General features: G+C 45.9%; 1 protein-coding gene across 1 annotated transcript in view; it reads right to left on the reverse strand.

Moving 5' to 3' along the window:
- LOC123756207 (uncharacterized) overlaps positions 1-12074 on the reverse strand; it is a 376309-nt gene that overhangs the window by 361187 nt on the left and 3048 nt on the right. The window lies entirely within an intron of this gene.

The following is a 12074-nucleotide window of genomic DNA, read 5'->3' on the forward strand; positions in this document are numbered from 1 at the left end:
CCACTGCCACTCACTACTCTCCACCACTGCCCCTCACAATTCTCCACCACTGCGAGTCACAACTCTCCACCACTACCATTCACAACTCTCCACCACTGCTCCTAACCACTCTCCACCACTGCCACTCACCTCTCTCCACCACTGCCACTCATCTCTCCACCACTGCCACTCATCTCTCCACCACTGCCACTCACCTCTCTCCACCACTGCCACTCACATCTCTCCACCACTGCCACTCACAACTCTCCAACACTGCCACTCACAACTCTCCATTACTGCCACTCACAACTCTCCACCACTGCCAGTCACAACTCTCCACCACTGCCCCTCACTTCTCTCCACCACTGCCACTCACAACTCTTCACCACGACCACTCACCACTCTCCACCATTGCCACTCACTACTCTCCACCACTGCCCCCTCAGTACTCTCCACCACTGCCATTCACATCTCTACTCTACTGCCACTCACCACTCTCCACCACTGCCACTCACATCTCTCCACCACTGCCAGTCAAATCTCTCCAACACAGCCACTCACCCCTCTCCACCACTGACTCATCACTAGCACGCACAACTCTCCACCAATATCAGACCACTATTGTCTCACACCTGCCACTCACCATTCTCCACCACTGCCACTCACTACTCTGCATTACAGCCACTCACCACTCTCCACTACTGACACTAAACCCTCTCTACCACTGACACTAAATCCTCTCCACCACTGTCACTCACCTCCACTCCACCACTGCCAGTCACATCTCTTCACCACTGCCACTCACAACTCTCTAACACTGCCAGTCACATCTCTCCAACACTGTCACTCACCTCTCTCCACCACTGCAACTCACACCTCTCCACCACTGCCACTCACAAATCTCCACCACTGCCACTCACCTGTCTCTACCACTGCCACTCATCTCGCTCCGCCACTTCCACTCACACCTCTCAACCACTGTCACTCACTACTCTCCACCACTGCCACTCACAACTCTCCACCACTGCCACTGACCTCTCTCCACCACTGCCACTCACAACTCTACTCTACTGCTCATCACTACTCTCCACCACTGCCACTCACAACTCTCCACCACTGCCACTCACACCTCTCCAGCACTGCCACTCACAACTCTCCACCATTGCTCCTCACTGTTCTCCAACACTGCCACTCACAACTCTCCACCACTGTCACTCACAACTCTTAACCACTGCCACATCCCACTCTCCACCACTGCCACTCACATCTCTCCACCACTGCCAGTCAAATCTCTCCAACACTGCCACTCATCACTCTCCACCACTGCCAGTCACATCTCTCCACCACTGCCACTCAAAACTCTCCACCACTGCCACTCACAACTCTCCACTACTGCCACTCACAACTCTCCACCACTGCCACTCACCTCTCTCCACCACTGTCACTCACAACTCTTCACCACTGCCACTCAAAACTCTCTACCACTGCCACTCACAACTCTCCACTACTGCCACTCACAACTCTCCACCACTGCCACTCACCTTTCTCCACCACTGCTCCTCACAACTCTCCACCACTGCCACTCACAACTCTCCTCCATAGACACTCACTTGTCTCCCCCACTGCCACTCACCTGTCAACACCATTGCCACTCACCTCTCTCCACCACTGCCACTCACCTATCTCCACCACTGCCACTCACCTGTCTCCACCACTGCCACTCACATCTCTCCAACACTGCCAGTCACATCTCTCCAACAATGTCACTCACCGGTCTCCACCACTACCACTCACCTCTCTCCACCACTGCAACTCACACCTCTCCACCACTGCCACTCACAACTTTCCACCACTGCCACTCACCTCTCTCCACCACTGCCACTCACAACTCTTCACCACTGCCACTCAAAACTCTCCACCACTACCACTCACCTCTCTCCACCAATGCAACTCACACCTCTCCACCACTGCCACTCACAACTTTCCACCACTGCCACTCACCTCTCTCCACCACTGTCACTCACAACTCTTCACCACTGCCACTCAAAACTCTCCACCACTGCCACTCACAACTCTCCACTACTGCCACTCACAACTCTCCACCACTGCCACTCACCTTTCTCCACCACTGCCACTCACAACTCTCCACCACTGCCACTCGCAACTCTCCACCACTGCTCCTCACCACTCTCCAACACTGCCACTCACAACTCTCTTAACCACTTCCACTTTCCACTCTCCACCACTGCCACTCACATCTCTCCACCACTGCCAGTCAAATCTCTCCAACACTGCCACTCATCACTCTCCACCACTGCCAGTCACATCTCTCCACCACTGCCACTCAACTGTCTCCACCACTGCCACTCACCTCTCTTTACCACTGCCACTCACACCTCTCCACCACTGCCACTCACAACTCTCCACCACAGCTCCTAACCACTCTCCACCACTGCCACTCACCTTTCTCCTCCACTTCCACTCATCTCTCCACCACTGCCACTTTCCTCTCTCCACCACTGCCACTCACATCTCTCCACCACTACCACTCACATTTCTCCAACACTGCCACTCACCTCTCTCCACCACTGCAACTCACAACTCTCCACCACTGCCACTAACAACTCTCCACCACTGCCACTCACAACTCTCCACCACTGCCAGTCACGACTCTCCACCACTGCCAGTCACATCTCTCCACCACTGTCACTCACAACTCTCCACCACTGCCACTCACAACTCTCCACCACTGCCACTCACCTGCTTCCACCACTGCCACTCACACCTCTCCACCACTGCTGCTCACCTCTCTCCGTCACTGCCACTCACACCTCTCCACCACTGCCCCTCACCATTCTCTACCACTTCCACTCAAAACTCTCCATCACTGCCACTCACAACTCTCCACAACTGGCACTTACAACTTCCCACCACTGCCATTCACAACTCTCCACCACTGCCACTCACCTGTTTCCACCACTGCCACTCACTTGTGTCCACCACTGCCGCTCACTACTCTGCATTACAGCCACTCACCACTCTCCACTACTGACACTAACCCCTCTCTACCACTGACACTAACTCCTCTCCACCACTGTCACTCACCTCCACTCCACCACTGCCAGTCACATCTCTTCACCACTGCCACTCACAACTCTCTAACACTGCCACTCACAACTCTCCACCACTGCCAGTCACGACTCTCCACCACTGCCAGTCACCTCTCTCCACCACTGCAACTCACACCTCTCCACCACTGCCACTCACAACTCTCTAACACGGCCACTCACAACTCTCCACCACTGCCAGTCACGACTCTCCACCACTGCCAGTCACCTCTCTCCACCACTGCAACTCACACCTCTCCACCACTGCCACTCACAACTCTCCACCACTGCCACTCACCTATCTCCACCACTGCCACTCACCTATCTCCACCACTGCCACTCATCTCGCTCCGCCACTTCCACTCACACCTCTCAACCACTGTCACTCACTACTCTCCACCACTGCCATTCACAACTCTCCACCACTGCCACTCACCTGTTTCCACCACTGCCACTCACTTGTGTCCACCACTGCCGCTCACTACTCTGCATTACAGCCACTCACCACTCTCCACTACTGACACTAACCCCTCTCTACCACTGACACTAACTCCTCTCCACCACTGTCACTCACCTCCACTCCACCACTGCCAGTCACATCTCTTCACCACTGCCACTCACAACTCTCTAACACTGCCACTCACAACTCTCCACCACTGCCAGTCACGACTCTCCACCACTGCCAGTCACCTCTCTCCACCACTGCAACTCACACCTCTCCACCACTGCCACTCACAACTCTCTAACACGGCCACTCACAACTCTCCACCACTGCCAGTCACGACTCTCCACCACTGCCAGTCACCTCTCTCCACCACTGCAACTCACACCTCTCCACCACTGCCACTCACAACTCTCCACCACTGCCACTCACCTATCTCCACCACTGCCACTCATCTCGCTCCGCCACTTCCACTCACACCTCTCAACCACTGTCACTCACTACTCTCCACCACTGCCACTCACAACTCTCCACCACTGCCAGTCACATTTCTCCAACACTGCCACTCACCTGTCTCCACCACTACCACTCACCTCTCTCCATCACTGCAACTCACACCTCTCCACCACTGTCATTCACAACTCTCCACCACTGCCACTCACAACTCTCCACCACTGCTCCTCACCACTCTCCAACACTGTCACTCACAACTCTCCACCACTGCCACTAACATCTCTCCACCACTGCCACTCACAACTCTTCCCCACTGCCACTCGCATCACTCCACCACTGTCACTCACAACTCTCCACCACTGCCACTCACATCTCTCCACCACTATCACTCACAACTCTCCATCACTGCCACTCACAACTCTCCACCACTGCCACTCACAACTCTCCACCACGGCCACTCACATCTCACCACCACCACTACAACTCACCACTCCCCACCACTGCCACTCACATCTCTCCTCCACTGCCACTCACAACTCTCCACCACTCTCACACACCACTCTCCACCACTTCCAATCACAACTCTCCACCACTGCCACTCACAACTCACCACCACGCCCACTCACATATCTCCACCACTGCCACTCACAACTCTCCACCACTGTCACTCACAACTCTCCACCACTGCCACTCACATCTCTCCACCACTGTCACTCACAACTCTCCACCTCTGCCACTCACAACTCTCCACCACGGCCACTCACATCTCACCACCACCACTACAACTCACCACTCCCCACCACTGCCACTCACATCTCTCCTCCACTGCCACTCACAACTCTCCACCACTCTCACACACCACTCTCCACCACTGCCAATCACAACTCTCCACCACTGCCACTCACAACTCACCACCACGGCCACTCACATATCTCCACCACTGCCACTCACAACTCTCCACCATTGTCACTCACAACTCTCCACCACTGCCACTCACAACTCTCCACCACTGCCACTCACATCTCACCACCACGGCCACTCACATCTCACCACCACCACTCACACACACCACTCTCCACCACTGCCACTCACCTCTCTCCACCACTGCCACTCACATCTCTCCTCCACTGCCACTCACAACTCTCCAACACTGCCACTCACAACTCTCCACCACGGCCACTCACATCTCTCCACCACTGTCAGTCACATCTCTCACCACTGCCACACACAACTCTCCACCACTGCCACTCACCTCTTTTCACCACTGCCACTCACCTATCTCCACCACTGCCAGTCACAACTCACCAACACTGCCACTCACATCTCTCCACCACTGCCACTCACATCTCTGCTACTCACAACTCCCACCACTGTCACTCACTAATAAGATCATAAGAATGTATTTAATTGCAGAAGAGTTAATGGTCCATACGAGGCAGCTTCTATTTATATCCATCCAATCTTATTCATATATATGCCTAACCTCACTTGAAACCATCAAGGGATTCTACTTTTATTATGTTATGCAGTAATTGGTTTTACGAATCAACAACCCTCTTACCGAATCAGTATATACCGAGATCTTTCCTAAATCTAAACTTATCTAATTTATACTAATTATTTCGTGTTCCGTCTTGTGTTGATAATCTTAATAACCTATTAATATCCTTTTTGTTATACCCATTCATCCACTTGTACACCTCTATCATTTCACCCGTTATTCTTCGCTTTTCTAGAGAATGTAATTTAAGTCCTAATCCTATAGTAACGTGACTGATCTGCATAATCTAGATGGAGCCTAACAAGAATAAGATACAGCTGAAGAACAACACCAGGTGTCTTATTACTTATGGTTCGGTAAATAAATCCCAGTGTCCTATTTGCCTTATTATAAACATTTATGCACTGATTTTTGGGTTTTAAATTCTTACTTATCATAACTCACAGATCCCTTTCACAATCCGATCGTCGCAATCTCAACTCCATCTAGCGTGTATCTTGTAACTATATTATCATTACCGACCTTGGTAAAACAAGAACTCAAAATGCTTATGTGACAATATCCCTTTTTCTCTGAAAAGCCACAATACTTGATTCCCATAATGATTATTTCGTGATTATTTGTGGTTTAGTAATATTAGTATGTTCTACCATAACCGTTTTGGCTTGGTATGTTAGGGGTTAGTAATTTTGTGTCGAAATTTCCGACACACACCACCCCTCTGTTACGTACTCCTAGCAGAATACGTATATAAATTTAAAATAATTTGTTTTGTTCTATTATATCATTGCCTGTATATGTATACACATTGTGTTTTTGTAAATTATCGTGTGGTGTGGCAGCGTCAGTGGGGACAGGAGCGCGGTTGCTTTGCACACGTCTAATACCTGTTAAATTCGGGAAAGCTGGACCTGTTCAGTTGGGAGTTCCAGATGTCACTTTTATTTAGTTTAGGTAATTGTTTATTTTCTGCAATTAAGCAGGTGGCATTGTACTTATATATTTTGTAAGTAACTATTATCTGTAATTTGCATTCTTATGTGTTTTGAGAACAAGTGGTTGTTCAATTAGTTTTAAATACTAAAAAGTCCTTAGTTTCCATCCATCATCCTGGGATGAGGCAGACGGGAGAGAATTTTGGGTAGCGACAGAGCGAGAGTTCAGTAGCTGAACGGGACTCGAAGGAATAACATGTGGGAGATAAGTCTGTTACTTCTTGTTGTGCCATATTTTATTATGTTATATTAAGTGAGATGACAATACTTTTGGTTTGTTGTATAAGTTAACTTTACCATCTGTGTTTTTATATTATACTGTTTTGAATATATATATTATAAGTTATATGTATAATTCTTCAGTCCTAAGGGAGAAATACTTTTAAGTCTTAGCCTGTTATCATTCATGGGGTTATACTGGTGACCCGCTTTAGAGAGCAGCAGTGGTATCCCTAGAAGTAATTAAAGCTTGGCTGCTGTAGGGTCACGAGCCGTAACGAACGATAGGTAACAAAGAGGTATGGGGGCCTGTGCCGGGAAATATTGTTCCCACTTAACCTTAACTATGCTAATCTAACCTTGCCTTCCTAGGTACCAGTGTGTTAAGTGTCTGTGTGTTTTATAAGAACTATTCCATGTGCCAAGCAAGCTTTCCTGTGTGTCAAGTAACAACGTTTCACGATTTTGAGGTAAGTCATCCTATATATTTTGTTTGTGCAGTGAGGCCAAGCGAATTTTCAGTGTGGTGACAATTTTACAGTGAAGTGTAGTGCAGTGCCATTGTTTTAATTATTGTTGTGAATCAAGTGCCAAGTGTTAGTAACGATGGAGGAGAAAGTTGCAGCGTTGGTGGCTCACCCAGACTTTGAAGGGATTCAGAGCCTGAAAAAGACTGAGTTAATACAAATGGCAAATCAGTTGGATTTGACCGCCAACAATAGAATGGTTAAAGCCCAAATATTGAAGGTCATTGTGACACATTTTGTTGAGAATGGGGAGTTAGAGGAAGAAATTCTAGAGGAGTTAAGAGAGGAGTCGAGTGATCAGATGACGTTAAAGCGCCTTGAGTTAGAAGCTCGCCAATTAGAGCTTGAAGCTCAAAAGGAACAGAAACAATTAGAGCTTGAAGCTCAAAAAGAACAGAGAATATTAGAACTTGAAGCTCAAAAGGAACAAACTAGGCAATTAGAGATTCAACAACAAATGGCTGACACTAACTTCAGGCTTGAATCACAAAGTATGGCAGCTGGGCATGGAAATACTAGTAATGTTTCAATAAATAGTGATAATAATCCCATCAGGACGCATAAGTATATAGAGTTACCCAAGTTCAATGAGGAGGATCCTGAGGTTTTCTTTGCCCATTTTTATAAAATTGCCATCAGTATGAACTGGCCAAGGGATCAGTGGGTAGCCATTATGCAGTCTCAATTTAAGGGGCGTAGTCAGGAGGTTTTCACATCCCTACCTGACGCTCATAGCTTTGATTACGAATTTGTAAAGAAAAGCATCTTAAATGCGTATCAGTTAAATCCAGAGGCACACAGGCAAAAGTTTAGGAACCTAAGGAGGATAAGTGATCAGACAATAGCAGATTTTACTCGTCAGAAGACGAATTTTTGCAACAGATGGTTAAAGTCACTTTCAGTCACTGACTTTGATGCTCTAAAGAATCTTCTTATAATGGAAGAAGTATTGTCATGTCTCCCAGACCAGTTGTCTACTTTTATGGCAGAACAAAAGAATGTAACAGACATTTATGAGCTGTCAAAGCTCGCGGATGAGCATGAGTTGTTGACTAAGGCCCCGTTTACGGCCACTTCACCTAAGTCTAGTCGTAGAGTAAATTATAATGCTCCCCGAACTCCTTATCAGAATCCATCCCGTCCTAGTGCTCCAGTTACTCCCATGAGCTCTTCTCTTACAAAACCTAACCCTGCTACTTCATTGTCAGGAATGTCAAATAATAGTAATGTTATTTCTAAACCTACAGTTGGTTCTACCAGTGTGTCCACTGTAAGGTCTTGTTCCCATTGTAAGAGAAAAGGCCATGGAATTAATTCCTGTTTTATATTGCACCCTGAGTTACGACCAACTGGTCTCATTTATTGCAGAGGTGTGCAAAATAAACTTACTAATAAACATGTAACTGTAAACCCCAATTGGGTGAAACAGTATTCACCATATATGTCTTCAGGTGAAGTTTTGTGTATTAATGGGAAGTGGAAGCCAATGGTTATTCTTCGTGATACAGGTGCTTCCCAAACCATAATTTCATCCAGTATTCTTTCTGATGTTGAAAAGAGAGAGACTGGAAAGTTTGTTGTTCTTCAGAGTGTTGCAGGATGTAAAACTGTACCTCTAATAGACATTAATTTCAGATCCACCATTACACCAAGTTTATGCACTGTGGGTGTTAGTACACAGTTGCCCATCCCAGGTGTGGATGTTATATTGGGTAATGATGTGGCCATAAATCATGTTGTGGGTGAGAATGATCCCCGTTTGTGTAAACAGCCAGTTGCAGATCATGTTTATTCTGCCTGTGCTGAAATTAGTTCCATGGATGAAGAACCTGTTGTAGAAGATGGTTTTGTCCATTCTACCTGTGCTGATGTCAGTACTAATATAAATCCAGTTGTCAGTTCTGATGTTGTTACTCAAGCATTTGTTCCAGTAACCAGTACCCCTTCAGTGGAGAAGTGGGATGTGGTTGTTCCAGATTCCTGTGTGGCCGATTTAGTTGTTGAGAGTAAGCCTGGTACTATGACTCTGCTTTATTCCAATAAATTGGGAAAGGATGTCCATGTACCATTGTCTTGCCCGCTCACTACGAACGTTGTGCCAGGAGTTGAGAGAAACTTAAAAGCCACGACTCTGTATTCCAGCCAAGTGAATGGTTTAGGACAAGATGTCGGGTTGGCAGAAGTATTCCCGCTCACTCCAAGTTTAGAATCAGTTGTCGAGAGTAAGTCTGTTGTAGAGGCCCCGCCTCACCCTAGTCAAGGTGATAGTATAGGGGAGGAGGTCAAACTACCTGTTACTTGCCCGCTCGTTTCAGATTCCCTTAATTTATGTGCATTGAGTAGAACTGACCCTAAGATTTCAGAGAGAAGCAAGGAGACAGTCTGTACTGTAGATCAAGTTTTGGAGAGTGTGGGAAAGCAGCCAGAGGATCAGCTTCTGTTGAGTAGATGGAGACCCATTGAGCCTCCCTCTGCAGTTGTCTGTGAGGATGTGACCCAGCTTAGTAGTGTTATTATTGATTGTGAGCAGACAGTACTCCAAGCAGCTCCAGAAGTCATGGGAGGAAATTTTGGTAAAATCATTAAGAGTGGTAAAGTAGCAATTGGATCTAAGTTGCGGAGTTGTGATTCTTATTCTATGTGGAGTAAGTATTTCTCATTGTGTACATTGAGTCAGAGTGTGTGTAGGATGTTGAAGTCTACTTTTATTCTGCAGGAGCCATTTTCTTGTGAAGTAATGGACTGTGGGACATCTTTGTCAAGCCTTGTGGTTGAGCAGAGAGAGTTTACTCAAGTAGGTTGTGCACCCAGCAGTTCTGAGGAAGTGGTGAGTTATGCTAGAGCAGTGTCTATATATTCAGATCCAGGTTATTTTGATGCACGAGTGATGAAAGTGTATGTTCCACTCAAGTGTGGTGTTGATTTTCAGAGTCATATTGGAGTTGACTTTCAGAGTCATATTGTGGGTGAAGGATTAAATCATACTGGGGAGCAGATGTGTGAGGCTCCAGGTGTGTATTTCAAGTTGGGGGATAAGGTTATCCTACCTAGTGTTAATCATTGTGAAGGGTTTCAGATTGTCCTTGGGTGTTTCCCAGGTAATCTGCTGTTCATCTTCAAGATGTTAAGACCCTTAAACCTCTTGGTTGATTGGTTGTCATCAGACGTAAATCACTTGGGAAGTGATGGTGAGGGTTGTAAAGTTTTCGGCATGTTTTATTTAGTCTTTTGGAAGACTAGACGGTTGATGAAAGTGTGTGTTGTGTTCAAGTTCACCATCAGAGGGTGTGAACTTGTCTTCGGAGTTATGATTGAGATATGGTGCCTAGGCATATGCCTGTTTTCTTTCACTGATCGTTATGACAGAGTTATGAGGCAATTGATTTCTGTGTTCCTTATGGATCATCTGAGTCAGTTCGATCAGGTAGTCTTTGCACTTATCTTGGGTTGTATTTCTTGGTTTGAAGGTCAAAGGTTTGCTAAGTCGGTGTCTTGTGTTTCGGAAGGTTCTATGAATGGGAAAGTCCTATGCATAATTGTGAGGTTTAATGCTAATTTCTCTAATTTTAGTATCCATTGGGCGAGAGTATGTGTTCCACAGAGGATCAAGAGTGATGAAGAGCTGATGTCTGTGTCAGAGCATACCCAGGAGAAGTCCCAAATTTACTCAACATCCAGTCAGCTTCAATTAAGCAGTTCAGCTCCAGAAAAGGGGAGAAATGGAAAATGGAGTCTGTCTTGGAAAACTTCATGTGGAAAAGGGATCACATGGAAATACGGAACTGATCTTAGAGAAATAGTAGAAACAAATGAAAAGCTAAATTGCCATGATAACTGTGTGAAAGCAGCTACCTTTATTGACAATTCTATTCATGCTAATAATGGTAATGTTGATAGGTGTGTGAAATATGATCTGAAACAAAGTGAAATAAATGAGATAGTACCTTGGAGAGATAAATTTGCATACTCCAGTGACACATATGTAGAACATAGTCATAAGACTGAAATTTCTGAGTTTCCTGTAAGACTATAATTGGAGTGTTTTCATTTTTGTCCAGAAATGTGTTCTTATTACTTATACATGTTTGGTGTAATTAATACCATAAATCTCAAGTGTCATACATTTTCCTTTGAAAAAATGCCATTGATCTTCAATCTATTGCATTTTTTTCTTGGAGGTGGAAGTGTTACGTACTCCTAGCAGAATACGTATATAAATTTAAAATAATTTGTTTTGTTCTATTATATCATTGCCTGTATATGTACACACATTGTGTTTTTGTAAATTATCGTGTGGTGTGGCAGCGTCAGTGGGGACAGGAGCGCGGTTGCTTTGCACACGTCTAATACCTGTTAAATTCGGGAAAGCTGGACCTGTTCAGTTGGGAGTTCCAGATGTCACTTTTATTTAGTTTAGGTAATTGTTTATTTTCTGCAATTAAGCAGGTGGCATTGTACTTATATATTTTGTAAGTAACTATTATCTGTAATTTGCATTCTTATGTGTTTTGAGAACAAGTGGTTGTTCAATTAGTTTTAAATACTAAAAAGTCCTTAGTTTCCATCCATCATCCTGGGATGAGGCAGACGGGAGAGAATTTTGGGTAGCGACAGAGCGAGAGTTCAGTAGCTGAACGGGACTCGAAGGAATAACATGTGGGAGATAAGTCTGTTACTTCTTGTTGTGCCATATTTTATTATGTTATATTAAGTGAGTTGACAATACTTTTGGTTTGTTGTATAAGTTAACTTTACCATCTGTGTTTTTATATTATACTGTTTTGAATATATATATTATAAGTTATATGTATAATTCTTCAGTCCTAAGGGAGAAATACTTTTAAGTCTTAG

Source organism: Procambarus clarkii, chromosome 36, assembly GCF_040958095.1.
Source record: "Procambarus clarkii isolate CNS0578487 chromosome 36, FALCON_Pclarkii_2.0, whole genome shotgun sequence".
NCBI lineage: Eukaryota > Metazoa > Arthropoda > Malacostraca > Decapoda > Cambaridae > Procambarus > Procambarus clarkii.